A 15,768-nucleotide genomic window follows, 5' to 3' on the forward strand; every position below is an offset into this window, starting at 1 on the left:
TTTGCTGGCTTTAAATAGTTAGAGTACCATGCAGACACCCTGCAGATAACTGAATCAAAACATAAAGTGATCACCTAAACATGGATTATGCCTTTGCTGTTACGGAACTACAGTAGAAATCGCTAATAACCATTTACTTCTCAGAAAAATACTTGATCGTGATACCAAATAAAATCAGGGTGAGACATTAAAAGCTCTCTTTCGCAGGTAGGCACCCTGGTGTTTGGGAAAAGCGTTGATTTCTGAGAGTCTGCTATCATCCAGTATTCGTGATGTCTTCTATTATAGAATTAGGAAAACATCTTTATAGAAAGAGAATATTTATAATCCTCTAATCTTTCAGTTGTCTTCTACTTCAGATATTGCTCAAGGAAAACAAACTTAATATAATCAGGCTTTTTGAACTATAATAAAACACAAGAACAGAGTATGTTGCCTCTCTTTTTTTCTTATAAAAGAAACTGGTTTCACTAATGCAGTTTATTGAATTGAGGTAGCAAAATATTCTCTAATAACTTTGTCAAGTGGAGGTCTATTATTCTAGGTTTACTGGCTGCTTTTTTTTTTTTAAGTTAAAAGATGGATCTCTCATCCATTAGATTCTGCATTAGAGCGATGAGAAACACTGTGTGCAGTATGCCGATGCTGCCTCCTAATTTTATTAGCTTTCCATTTTCTAATACTGCTGTTGATAATATTCTGGTGAAGTTTATAAAATAAAATAGGCTATTTGTTGAAACCAATATCCTAGTGTTGCTGGCATGATTCATGCTATATTAGGAGTTCATAAGTCATTAGTAATCTTTTATGTTCAGTGTATTATCCTGAGCAGCAAACTTGCACTCCTTTGTTTTGAAAGATTCATAGGGTCTATTCCAGGACAAAGGTTTCATAAAGTGGATGCCTTCCCTATGCTTATCACTTTGCCTTAGGCAATTTATAGAGCTCAGCATGCCAGGTTTTCAAAATAGAGGAGCCCACTTTTTATCAAAAATATAGATTCTGAGACTGTGGTTGCCAGTCCACATTCTCAACACTTAGTTTTTCTTTAAACTTTTCATTATAGATACCGTAAGACCTAAAAGAAAGTGAGAGATTGGTGTGACGAACCCGATTTATCCATCTTTTACTTCCAACAATTTGCAACATGTGGTCTGTTTTAGGTATGCTGTGTACAAATAGTTTTGAAAAACTATTATTACTATTATTTTTTAGATTGAGGTATAATTGATGTATCACATTCTATTAGTTTTAGGTGTACAACATAATGATTCGATATTTATGTATCCTGCAAAATGATCACCACACTAAGTCTAGTTGCCTTCCATAGTAAAATAAGCTATTATATTGCCTAAGATATTATTATTATGTTGCTGAATGTCTCCATGAAAGTTCTAAAAGCCATTGCCGTTTCAGTGGAGTAATGAGTTTGGGTATGTGGTTAGATTAATAGTATTATTAAGAGGAACATTATAAATTAGATTTTTTAAGAGCAGTTTTAATACTCTCATTTGCATACAGTATACTGTGTATGTTGTGTAAAACATTCTGACCAACAGATATTAGTGGCGGAGTATCCAGGCATTTGCTAATAATGATAGCATTACTTCTCCCTCATTTAGCTTCCATTTTCTCACTTGTAACTATATTTGTCTCTATCCTTTCCAAGCTGGGTACTCCTATAGTCATGCCAAATGTAAGGCTCAAACTTGTGGCCCCGAGATCAATAGTTGCATGCTCTACCATCCTATAGTCACATCTTAAAAAGTTAATAAGTTTGTCATTATCACCAGCTGTACCCACCCCATGAAATCTTGTTAGCATATATTCCTTTCTCTGTCTACCACCATCTATATTGCCAACTCAGTTACTTTAGTATCCTCTATAAAAATGTTTGACCTTATTGAGGCCATCAAAAGAAAAAGCATTTTCTTTTTTATTTATCTGCACTGATACCTGAATGAAGTGATATTTCCACTGATATGGCCCAAGCCAGTTCCGTTTTCCACCAGCTTAGTGTCTTAGTGGGACTTCTTTCTTTTCTTTTCTTTTTTTTCTTTTCTTTTCTTTTCTTTTCTTTTCTTTTCTTTTCTTTTCTTTTCTTTTCTTTTCTTTCTTTTCTTTTCTTTCTTTCTTCCTCCTTTCCTTTCCTTTCTTTCCTTTCTTTCCTTTCTTTCCTTTCTTTCACTTTTGCCCTCCCTCCAAACCATTATCTACACAGCAACCAGAGAGATCTCTTAAAAATATTAGTCATCCTCCTTCACCTCTCTGCTTAAAATGCTACAGTGACTTCTTACTGTATTTCTTACCTTGAAATCAAGGTTTGGCAAGCTCATGTACTCCAGCTTATCCTACCACTCATTATGCTCTAGCTGCACTTTTTTTCCATCTTCCAGATCTTTGCCGTCGCTGTGCCTCTGTCTAGAATGCTTTCTCTAGGATCTTTGTGTATGGCTTCTCATTCTCATTATTTAGGTCCTTGGTTCAAGTATAAACTTTTTAAAGAGGCTTTTCCTCAACACCCAATGTAAATTAACCATCCCCCACTTCATTACTCTATGCCAGATTTATATACTTCTGAGTATGTATCACAATGTGTAACCATCTTAGTAGTACTCCCACCAGAATGTCACTTTCAGAGGGGCAGGATCCTTGTACCCGGCTCTGTTCCCAGAGCCTGACACATAAAAGGTGCTGAAGTAAGATTTATGCCTAAGTGAGTTAACTGATTATGTTACTTCAGTTTAAGCTCAGGTTTTTTCAGTGGGTTATCTATAACTTTCATTTTTTAAATGAATTTTTAATTAAAATTATTAGTATAGGTGTATGCTTCATAATAATTATTTTTTAAATTTAGAATACATTAAGTGAAACCTCTCCTTCACTCTGCTCCATACTGTCATGCATCTTGCTCTTCAGAATTAGCCATTGTTTACATTTGCATGCATGATTTGGGGTTTGTGTACTTTCATTTATTCATGACAATAATATACAAGGTATTACACGAATGAAATTATGCTATATAGACTTGTGCAAATTTTTTTTTATTGTATGGTAACTCTTGAGTACTAAGACCTAATATTTTCAATTGTGAAATCATAAAATTTCTTGCTTTAAGGAGTAGATGTTAAATCCATATTCTAAAGTTAAAACCTTTCTTATTTCTTCTGTATAAAAGTAGTTGAACTGTAAAGTTTTAGAAGGAAATTGCCAAGGCTACTGTATCAATGCGGATGAGATATAAGGCAGATAATCAGAATTGGAATTTTCCTCAGCTTACATTAGAACAACTCTAATTGATTATAAAATTTGAAAGTTGTTTTCACCAAATTTCCCTTACAAAAAAAAAAAAAAATTTCCCTTACATCAAAAACACTACCAGTTGCACTATGTTAAGTGGTAACTACTAAATCATAAATGATCTGGCCTATCTCATAAACCTTTAACTGGAACTTTAAGTATAATATTTCTATAAATAAGCTGTGAAAGCTTATGTATGGTCTATACAATATGACAGGTGGTCAGACAATTTGAGAGAAGAATATCAAAACTAACAGTTTTTAAAACTGAAAAATAAAACAAGACATGTTTTATATATATATTTTTTTAAGATTTATGTATTTATTCATGAGAGACACAGACTGAGAGGGAGAGAGGCAGAGACACAGGCAGAGGGAGAAGCAGGCTCCATGCAGGGAGCCCAATGGGGGACCCGATCCCGGATCCCAGGATCATGACCTGAACTGAAGGCAGGCGCCCAACCGCTGAGCCACCCAGGTGCCCCAACATGTTTTCTATCTTAAAGAGAATTTAAGAAGTATCTTTTCTGAGTTATTAGTAAATGTTTTCAAAGCTTGTGATAATAGGAATAAAAATTTTTTTTTTAAACCAGGTAATTCGCCTGTGATATATTTTCTTCCTTTTCCTTGACTTAGAGGAAAAAGATAAAGAATTCCCCAACATTTGTATTTGAATCTCTTTCAGATTATGTTTTTAAACTATCAATCTTGATACTTTTTTCCACCTCTTTACTTTTTCCCTTTACAAAACCCATCTTTTGTTTCTCTCGATAATGATGCTGAGCTCTCAATGCCTCAATACTAAAAGAAATGTTATAGACTGTCATGTTAGATATATGGCAACAGAGACCTAGTCCAGCCTGTTTTCTTTACAGATGAGAAAACTGAGGCTCCCAGAGGTTAAATGATGTATTTTTCCAAGGTGGCTATCAAAGTGAGATTTTGTAAGTTAATAGATATATAGTTGGATAAATAATTCTTCTCATTGAAGTACATGTTTTGTACTTAGACATTTTGTATCTTTCCACTGTGACTAACTCCAATATATATTTAAAAATGTGTTAATAAATATGGGCATTTTTCTGGGATTTTAAGATTCAGTGAACCTGCTGCCTCTTGATAACTCATTAAAGTCCATTCCTCTACCTGTGACTGGCTATTCCAGTTACTGCTGTCCAGAATTAAAGAGTTTGCTGTTCTTGTTAAAAAGAAAGACTTGCATCCCTTTGGGCTTAGACACAATTAGAAGGTATAGGACAGATGAAGGATAAGTATCACAGATATAGTGACTTCTTGGGGTTTTCTCACAGATATAACCAAAAAGAATTGTGGGAGAAAGAAAATCTTATACTTAACAGGAAAAAAAATTTAGGGAGATTGAAGTGTGAATACATTCTAATGGTCCTTAAAAATATTTTTTATATAAACTAAAATTAAACACTAAAAATAACACCTGGAGAGAATGTTAATTACCTCTAGAATAAGGACTGCTTGATACTCTTGTATCAGTTAGGGACCGGTCAGGAAGGTGAAACCACACTAGTTACCTTAATAGAATTTTTTATGGAGAATTGGTTAAATAGGTATGGGAGGGTGATGCAAAAGGGGGAACACTGAGATAGCAGAGATAGTATTAGAAGGATCCAGTACTGCCCCTGGGGAAACAAAGAACAGAGGTTGGGTGCTCTCTTCAGCAGCACATATACTAAAATTGGAACAGTACAGAGAAGGTTATAGCATGGACCCTGCACAAGGATGACATGCAGATTCATGACACATTCCATTTTTTTTTCCAGGATCTTTAGGAGGGGGAGAAAGAGGTTGGGATTATTAGGATTTAGGATCTCAGAGAAAGGCAGAGCTTTGACCCAGACCTGCGAAGAGCGAGTGTTACTTTACTAGTATTGGTACTTCAGGGGCTGGTAGGATGGATTCCACAGAGCTAAGAGCTGAACTTTTGGAAGGGGATGCTGCTTGGCTGCTGCTGGTGGCTGGCCTCTGAGGGAGTGTGATGGGTCTGGTTCTGGGAGAAGAGAACAAGGACAATAGAAATCGGAACCAATTCTACTAAGGAGTTATTTCTCTAGAGTAAAGGGTTGTTACTGGGGCAGCCCTGATAGGAGCACTAAGTAAAACAGGGACGCCCTCCTCACTTTCTGGAATGATTCAACTTCCTTCCAACACCTCTGCCTAGCAGAACCTAACAGGGAGCTAGCTGGCAAAGGAAAAATGCCATTTACAGAGTTCTGTAATAGATACACGGCAGAGGCAACTGCTTAATAGCTAGCATAACCGTTCGTTGCCATTTTCATCCATTTATACTAAAAACTTTCCATTTCTCTTCACTGAAGTGCTAATAGTTGTTTATATCCATTGGTTCCTACTGTTGTTCAATAGATAACAAATAACTTGAATGTCTGAGATTATCAGTGAGGTCTTTCTCAATCTGTGTGCCCTAAGCCTGGTGTTATGTAAGGTTATGTATGCTTTTGCCTACATTGCTAACTTCATCATGTAACATGTAGCTCAGTGTCCTCTTTCTATAGTTCTGAGTCTTGAGTTTACTTTCCTCTGCACATTTTCACTGCAATAACCTTCTTTTTGCTCTTTTACTTTCCTTCCCTTTTCTGTACCCACCTGGAGTTTCCTCCTGGACTGGCTCATAACAGGATTGATTTGTACCGTGTGCATACTGGAACCAAAAATGATGGGTTAAAATGTGTATACTAGTAATTAAGAGCCTTTTAACATTTTGTGTAAGGGAACTTAAGATTGAAGGATATTTTCTATATACCATTGTTCTCCAGGTTTTTTTTTTTCATTATTGTGCCCCTAAGGAGAAAAATAAATTTTAAATCAATTTAATCAATTTTCACTTAATTTAATGAGCGAGAAATTAACAAAATTAAATACTAAGAAATAAGATTCCTGAGTTGAGTTGAGCTCTGGAAAGCCACAAATCATTTTAACATCTAAAAATTTGTCTGCTCTTCCCCCTCCAATTGAGAATTCAGAATATATCTATATAATATACATGCTGTATATTAAGAGATTGGGTTCCAGTACAAACTCAGTTCCTAAATACAAACTCATTTACCAAATAAGGGTCTCCTTCTCTTCCTTTCCTCCTCCCGTCCCTAAAGTAGATCAGTGGCTTTCAGACTTTTCTTATCCCTCCTTTATTCCCTGGCTTCCTCTTTCCTTTCTGTTCTTTCCTTTTTTCTCCTTTACTTGGTCCATTTTTCCCCCTTGGCTGGGGTGAGTGGATGGATTGAGATCCTTTTACTCTCTTGTCGCACATGCAAAGATAGTTTGGAAACCATTTAGTCTATGATCATGTCATATAATTCAATAAATTGAAAGGCAACTTGGAAAGCATTGGAGAGAAATATGGGCTAGGTTTCTGGACCAGGGTTCAGAAACTTTTTTCCATAAAGATCCAGATAGTAAATATTTTTTGGCTTTGTGGGCTTATAGTGTCTGTCAAAACTACTCAGCTCTGTGGTTGTAATGTGAAAAGCAGCCACAGACAATAAATAAATGAATAGGCATGTCTTCATTGCAGTAAATTCTACTTACAAAAGCAGGTAGTGGGGCCAAGTTAACGTAAGGACTATAGGTTGTTGTCTCCTGGCCTAACATGCCAAAGCCTTCTGAATAGAATAGTGTCCTTCCAAATGAGGTGCAACACTTGGTTACACCCTCCATAATTTATATAGTTTTTAGCATATGTCTATAATTTCCTAGTTTATTGAAAAATTTAACAGATGTACTACTGTATGAATCTATTATGTTGCCATTTTTAAGAGTAGCATACTTTGCATTGTATAGATACATACTAACCATTTAATAATTCTGTGTCTTCGGACATGTAAGCTGTTTTCATTTATTATTGAAATAATGGATATTCTTGTACATAAATATGGTACATATACATATATGTATAGATACATGTTCATATATATGTACATACATGCAGAAATATTTTGTATATAAATATCTTTGTGTATATTTTTTATATTTTTGTAATTTCCTAGAAGAGAACTTGATGGGTCAAAGAATACTGGTTTTTATGAGGTTAACAAACATTGTCATTTTGTGCCTTGAGAAGGTAGTATGAATTCCCCTTTCTTCTCTCACCCCTAGCAGTGAATAAGTGTCTTTTAATATACCAAAAAATATTATTACCTTAGCCGAAAATTTATTGACTAAATCAATAATTAGTACAGTTAGTATAATATGGTACTTCTTTCCATGAACAATGGAAAATTTACTTTGTTATTTCTGAATACAATACCCTTTCTATAGGGAATTTAATGATGCTCTTTCTTAACTGTTACCAAAAGGGATAGATACTGACAGATCTAATGAAAGGATGGCTGAGCACCCAGGAAGTAAGTCTTCTGGTGCTTCAGTGAAGCCATTTCAGACCTACTTATTGTTGTGTTATAACAAAGCACAGACAGATGTTCATGCATTTGTTCATCAGCTATCCCAAGAAGCTAATTCCATTCTCAGAGCTCTATTTATATGAAGTTCAAGTAAACCATTAGGAACTGTATACTTTGTATCTGGATGGCTTTAGCTTCTTTTATTCTGAAGTTAATGGGCAGGGGTGATCCTCTCTTTTTAGATCATATGCCATGACTTTTCCCTCATAGTATCTCAATTCTGATATCACTATTGATAAAATTCCTGGAAAAAAATTATTGAGTTAACATCACCTCAGGAATGGGATGCCTAAAACACCAGGTTATAGGATTTGTCAAATTAACATCAGATGAAAACGTTTTAATACTGAAAATAGTAAAATATGGGCTTTTAAAATTATTTTTGTGTTTTCCAAATAGTTTTATAAGTTCCAGATTTCTAAATGGAGTAAATAGGGATGCCTGGGTGGCTCAGTGGTTGGGCGCCTGCCTTTGGCTCAGGTCGTGATTCTGGGATGTTCTGCCTGTGTGTCTCTGCCTCTCTCTCAACCTGTGTCTTTCATGAATGAATAAATAAATCTTTAAAAAAATAAAAAATAAATATAGTAAATAATGCTTTAGGACTATGTGGTATATGTATATATTTTTAAAGGGTAGCTTTTCTTTGCTTACTAAATGTGAAGTTTTTGTGTTTTTTTTGTTTTTGTTTTCTGCTGCTGTCAGGTTTGAAGGAGGTAAGTTCCTGGCTGGAACTGAAAGTACTGAAGAGGAATTAATATACCCAATTAAGGTTTTTTTGCAGCTCTTTATTTGACATAATTTCAAACTTACAAATACGTTCCAAGAAAAGAACTCTCATGTACACTTTATCCAGATTCACCAGTTGTTTACATTTTTATTTCATTTGCTTTATCAAATTCTCTATCTCTCAACGTGCTTTTTTCTTGAATCATTTGATAGCAAGTGGCAAGCATCAGTCCCTTTATGCCTAAATATTTTTGTATGTATTCCATAAGAATTTTTTTTTTTTTACATATCCACAGTACGGTAATAATCAATATCAAGAAATTTAACCTTGATAGAGTATCTGATCCACAGTTCATAGTCCTGGTTACATCATGTAACTTCCTATTTGCATGTCAACCACCCATTCCCTCCATCAAAGACACCCCGTCCAGCCCAGAGTCACGTACTACACTGGGTTGTCATGACAGTGTCCTTAGTTTCCTTTAACGTAGAATAGTTTCTCTGCTTTTCTTTGTCTTTCATGATCTTGACATTTTTAAAGCTGTATAGGCCACTTGTTTGATAGAATGTCCTTCAATTTGGGTTTTCTAATGTCTCCTAATAATTAGATTCAGGAATACCACAGAGGTAATGTTGTGTCCTTCTCAGCACTGTGTCAGGACTCCCAGGATGGTGGTGTGTTCCGTTATTGGTGATAGTAACTTGATCTGGCATCATGAAAAGAACTGTTATGGTGGTCAGATTTCCAAGGCACACATTCTTGCCTGGATAAATTATTTGTTATATTTTCTCTCTCTGTATTACCTGTTCCACATTTGGGGAACAAAACAAAAGAAAATTGGCTTTTTGTTTAATATTGGTGAAAAAATTAAATTAAAAAAATAATAGATTTGTATCATTCTACTTATGTCAGTTTCAGAGGCGTTCATTTAAACTTGGATTTGTTTGAGATTCCTTATAGTTTGTTTATAGACTGTATTGGTAGATGATACTGCATTTTGTAACTTACCTGAGGAGTTGTTAAGATGTGGAATTTTAATCTTTTTAGTTTCATTTTTTTTTTAAGAGATTCAGGTTTTTTTTTTTTTTTTTTTTTTTTTTTTTTTTTTTTTTTTTTTTTATTTATGATAGTCACACAGAGAGAGAGAGAGAGAGAGAGGCAGGCAGAGACATAGGCAGAGGGAGAAGCAGGCTCCATGCACCGGGAGCCCGACGAATTCGATCCCGGGTCTCCAGGATCGCGCCCTGGGCCAAAGGCAGGCGCCAAACCGCTGCGCCACCCAGGGATCCCCTAGTTTCATGTTTTAATGCTTTCTTCCTCTTCTCATGTAGTGCTGAGCCCTGTTTGTATTCACATTTGTATATTATCCCCATTGTTTCTAGCCCCGTACCAAATCACATCTGGAATATGCCATTATTTATACACTCTTCTTACATTAATTTTAACTTCTAAATGAAACAAATACAAAAGCATGATCTTCCATAAATACATGGTTTTAAGAATTTTATTTTAAGGTGAGAAAGGCTGTCGCAAGTCCTTTACTATGCTTTCAGAGAATCTATTTCTGAAAGATTAAAATGTATCCTTTTCAAGTCCTTGACATAAGAGAATTCCAACCTCCATTAGCAATCTATTCAAGTACTTAACACATTCTAGAAATGCTTTTCTATAGTTGACCTCAATCTGTTATCCTGTTTCTTGTTTATTTGTAATAAAGACGAAGAATAATTAGTTATTCTTATCTAGAAATGGCTTTGAAAATATTAAATCTCACATCCTGAGTAAATTACTTGCTTTCAAAGATACCATTTTCTAGTTTTCTGATCAGATGTGTGTACCTAACCTGTGGCCATCATGCCACTCTTTAGTTAGAAATCTAGAATTGGATAAGGACCATAGACCTTTTATTTATTGTCCTCAACTTTAATGTTATTAAATTTACAGTATGCTGCATGGTTTTTAATCCAAACAAAAAACCAATAATGCATTATTTCTTTTGAGTAGGAATATTATTGAGATATGCTGACAATATTGGAGTTTTGTATAAAGTTGAGCTGCAGAAGAAAGTTTGAAAATCAATAGTTTTATATGTTATAATTTAGTTTTTCACTTTACATTTCTCAAATTATTCAAGGGTCTAGTTCTTTATTGTACTTTTAATAAAGAGTTGCTAGTAACCTCAAGCACATAAAAAGTTCCAAGTGAAAGAACAAAGAAAACTAAAAAATAGTAAAATAACACGCAGAAAGATGGATTAAAATAAGACCAGAAGAGTGAAGTTGTTTTTTTACTTATTCACTAAAATGTCATTTGTCGTTACTTTCCCTTTTAATATTTTTGAGTTTTAGCACTGATGGTTTAACTGTATATAAATAGAGAGGTAATTGAAAACAAATGTCTATATGTTTTTGTTTACTATACTTTGGCGTTATGCAATTTTACCAGCATATGTTTACTAAATTATTAAAATATTTTAGTCTAAAATCTATAGTAGATATGTATGACTTATGTTTACTTTTGGAAGCTGTAATATTTTATATATATATATATATATATATTTAAAGATCAGAAGTGGATTAGAGAAACAAAATCATAACAAATTCAAATTTTAACGTTCAGTTTAAATAAATGAAGGTTAATAAATTTAATCATATCTAGTAAAGTATTCCCATATCTTTTGACAATTGATTTCATTTTTTTCTTATCAAGTCCATTTTACATAAATGAATAAATATATGGGATACTATAAGAAGAGCATGTTTGTTAAAATCAGATGTTTAAAATGAAATTATTGACTGCAAATGTGTAAAAAAATAAATATATACACATAGCATGGGTACATATGTATAGAGAGAGAGAGAGGGAGAGAAGCTTTAGGTTTCTCTATCTAACAATGGTGCTCTGGAGACACATTTAGAAGTGAATTATGACTTGGATTTCAAGGCCTGCCCAATATCCTGAGTTGGTATTCAACTTTAAGAATGAAGTCATGTTTCAGCTTATGTCCGGAGAACAAGGCACACAGTTTTAGATAATCTTTTACTGCTCAGCCTGGTTGGCAATCACTAAATTAAACTGTCATGATGCAGTTTGGTTAAATGATCCACTGATAACCAAGTAATCACAGCACTCTATCTCCATGAAAATCTGGGTTCACTAACTCATGGTTATGTGCAGAAATAATGTTTATATGACAAATTTTTTGCTACCAGTGGATATATTTAAAATGTTTAGTTGTTCTTGGACTGACATTTGATGAATTTTGGGTCTGGTACCTCAGTTGGCTGCTTTAAAGGCAACAATGTTGGTTAACTGAATGAATAATATAAAACAATTCAATATAAAAGATTGTGGCTTTCTCATTCTTTTTCTTTTAGCACACTGATTATGACCTTAAAAAAAAGACGCCTACTGACTCTTGCAAGTGGAAAGGAAAAGATATGAAATCCTTTTCAACATTTCCTTATCTTACTACTTCCGCTGTGATTTTATCATCATCAGAGTAGATGCAGATATTCCCCCCCCAAATTTTTTCTTATCAGTGGGCCCAGCTTCCTATATTGTCCTCAAGTTAGCTTAAACTTACAAGGAACTGTCAGTTTGGTGTCTTTGCAACTACTCTTTATTATTTTCTTGTGACCACAGTTCTCTTATTAATAATGGGTTTGAAGTGATGACCGAAATTTCAAAAACTGTTACAAGAGTAAAGAAAAACATTTGGAATCTACAGAGTTAGTGAAATAACTCTTGATCATCTAAATTTATAATACAAGAACTCATGTAGTAGCATGGTGAAAAGTTTCCTGTTTTATATTTAAGAGCATTTTAATTGAATCTTAATGCATTTAAGTTTCTGCAAACCATTAATTTTGGCATTCTTTTCATGATAAATGCTATGTGTTTAGAAAAATCAATATTAAAATTTAGCTTCAAAGAATTCATGAAGAGAAACATAATGAAATCTTGATATATTATATACAAAAGACAAATCCCTGATCATTTCTTTTTATGCAAATGAATTTGATTTAGACATAATTCCCCAACATCACCATGAATTTCCATCTGTGTAACCCTGATGTTCTTAAGCAGTCTGCAGTTACCTCATGCTCTGGGCTATATTCACTGGGCATGTATGGAAACTGTGACTATCTTAACACTTTAGATGATGATATGAATAACAATTGTTTGTTGATTTTATTCTCTATCTCCCTGGATAACCTGCTGTCTGCAAAGGCTGAATAAGTGGCAGATAGCTTTTGTCATCCCTTATCCAAGCTGTACACTTGTAAGGAAGAGCAGGGATAATCGCCTCAATCTAATTAGGGGTTAAAAGAGGCCATGACTGTGATGTGGCAGTGAGACACCTTACTGTAGCAATCCTGTTTGCATTAGAAAAATAAGGTTGTCATATTGATTATTCAAATTGGCTTATATTGGCCAAGGCTCAATGGCTTGTATTGCAGCTGAAGCAGTTGAAGATCCCAGCTATTCACAGAAGACCTATGCTATAGCATATATTGTATTGTGGCTTGTTTGCTAATTTGGGGTTTTGAGAATGAAGACAGAGTATGATCAGGCGATTTAAAGGTTAAACTGACCATCCGAAACTGAAATTTAGCGTCCACCTTGTGATAGCAATGATTATGTAAATTCTGAATAAGTGAAGATCTAGTGACATTTCAGGTCTCTAACTGAAGGTATTATATATAAATATAAAAGCATTATTTAGAGCTGTTTTAGTCTGTTGATGATGCATATTTTGGAAAAATATACAGCGTATTTAGTCAAAAGGATGCAGCTTGTGTTTTCCTGTTTCCATTTTTACTTCTTGTCAACCTGTTCTGTTTTGCTTCACTTGAGGATTCTGGACTTCGGGTATGTTATTAAGACAGAAATTGTGGAAAATAGAGATAAACTTGAAAATTTCTTGTACAAACCTTTAATCACTGTTTCTCAAATGTCCTAGTTAACATAAGTCCTGCTAAGTTGCTATACACGGATGGCCTATATTTTGATATACATATCAAATATCTGTAGACATTGGATACTTTTTAATGAAAGCTCCATTAGAGAACCAATTTTTAAAATGAAGAGTTAGTATAATAGTTCCCTGTAGTAGTAGTCAGTTGATTTGCTTTCTGCTTTCTCTTATCGTAAGGATTCATGGGAATTATATTCAACATATTTCAACCGGAGTTGAAAAGTTACTTTGTTGTTTTTTTATGCTCAAATTGTAGCAAGTTTATTCATCAGTATGAATCCCTTCAAATTGGCTCCTATGTCCTACACACATGACCCTGTTAGTTTTATTTTTTTTAATTTATTTTTATTTTTTTTCCCTGTTAGTTTTAAAATATTTTTTTATATTTGTTTCAGTCTCAGACTGAAATTTTTTGTTTTAGAGCCAGGAATTAACCATATACCCAAATAACCTTGGCTCCTTTTAGTCAAGAATGATATTTAGAAATCAAAATATGATGCTACAAGGATAGCATTTCTTTAGGTCAGTGGACAGAACTAGAGAATAAATATACTGTTTCCTTGAATCTAAGATGTCATCAATTGTAATTTTATGTACTACTAAGAAAAAAAACCACTGCCATTAATTTTAAGATATCGTCTAATGCAAATGTATCCTCATTACAAATATATTAAAATAATATTCAAAATGGACATCTTAAAATCAATAAAATATGGTACACTAAATCATGAATTCATACTATTTTAAATTGAAATTATCACAGAATCTTAACTTAAGGTTTATACATATATCTTTTTCTTTTTCAGTGAATGTTCCTAATAACATTAGCAAAATTATTTGCTTTATTTTTTTTTTAAGATTTTATTTATTTATTCCTGAGAGACAGGCAGAGACATAGATGTGGGGGCAGGGGGGAAGCAGGCTCCCTGGGGTGGGGGAGGACTGTTGATGCGAGACTCATCCCAGGAGCAGGCCTTGAGCCACCCAGGCGTCCCACTTACTACTGGTCATTTGTACATTTTCCCTTGTATTTATTCAAGTATTTTATCTGTTTCTTAAAAAAGATTGTTTTTGTTACTGTTGTTGAAATTTCTTATATATTTTGTGTTCAGTTCCTTTATTAGACATGTGTTGTGAATATTTCCTCCTATGGATTGTTAATTTCTTAATGTTTTTATATAAATCGTAGTTTTGTAATTTAAAATCTTGTAGGTATTTTATTCTTTTATGCTTACTGCTTGGACCTTTTTTCTTACATGTAAAAGAATCCGTTTGTCAAGTTCTACAAAAACACTTGTTAGTACTTCAGTTGGAATTGCATTGAATCTGTAGATCTGGTGAGAACACGTATCCACAAGATATTATATTTTACCATCCATGGACATAGTATACCTCTTTATTCACTTAGTATTTTTAAAATATCTCAAAAAAAAAATAGGTCTTACAAGTATTGTAGAATTTATGTCTGTCTACTTTGTATGTTTATTGTATTAATTGCCAGTATCTTTGTCCTGTTTGGGATTTGAATGGGAATTCTGCTAATATTTATAGAATAAGAGAATGAGAATGTAATGAGAATAATTTTCTTTTTGGTTTTTGGTAGATATCATTTCCTATTTGACAAGATTTCCTTCTATTCCTTATTGGATAAGCTTTTTTAGAAATCATTTATATACTTTTTATCAAAATCTTTTGCACATTAATTGAAATCATTTTACAGTTTTCCTCTTTTAATCTAGGAATGTGTGACTAATAACTGATTTTCTATTATTAATCTGTCCTTGCAGACCTGAGATGAACTCAACTTACTCATTGTATATTATTTTTTTGTATATATTGCTGGATTCATTTGGTTTGTTTGTTTATTAATATTTTTTATCTTCCTGGGTGAGATTTGCATGTAATTGTTCTTTCCTTCTCCAAGTTTAATATCAAGGTTATACTAGCATTGTCAATGTAATGGAGAACTCTAGTATGGGATATTGATAGTGGGGCAGGTTATGTATGTGTAGGAGCAGGAGACATATGGGAAAACTTTGTGCCTTCCCTCAATTTTGCTATGACCCTAAACCTGCTCTAAAATTAAAGTCTATTAAAAAATGTGATGGTGAATGGTTCATCAGTTTCTATTCTTAGTATGATTTATAGGATTGAAATGATATATTCCTTGAATATTTGGTAGAACTAGCCTATAATACAATTTAGTATTATCATTGTGAGGGGTTTTAAACTATTCAGATTATTTTTTTTTCATTTTTCTCTATTTAATCTTAAATCAGTTTCTGTAAGATTTTTTTCCTAGAAATTTGT

At 33.6% G+C, this 15,768-nt stretch overlaps 1 protein-coding gene and 1 non-coding gene across 2 annotated transcripts in view; both read left to right on the forward strand.

Moving 5' to 3' along the window:
* LOC119865448 (arginine and serine rich coiled-coil 1) overlaps window positions 1–15,768 on the forward strand; it is a 396,620-nt gene that overhangs the window by 127,894 nt on the left and 252,958 nt on the right. The gene's annotated exons all lie outside the window — the stretch shown is intronic.
* LOC119865486 lies at window positions 4,981–5,089 on the forward strand. Its single transcript, XR_005377313.1, has one exon. It is a non-coding gene; the product is annotated as a U6 spliceosomal RNA (small nuclear RNA).

Source organism: Canis lupus, chromosome 23 (assembly GCF_011100685.1).
Source record: "Canis lupus familiaris isolate Mischka breed German Shepherd chromosome 23, alternate assembly UU_Cfam_GSD_1.0, whole genome shotgun sequence".
Lineage (NCBI taxonomy): Eukaryota > Metazoa > Chordata > Mammalia > Carnivora > Canidae > Canis > Canis lupus.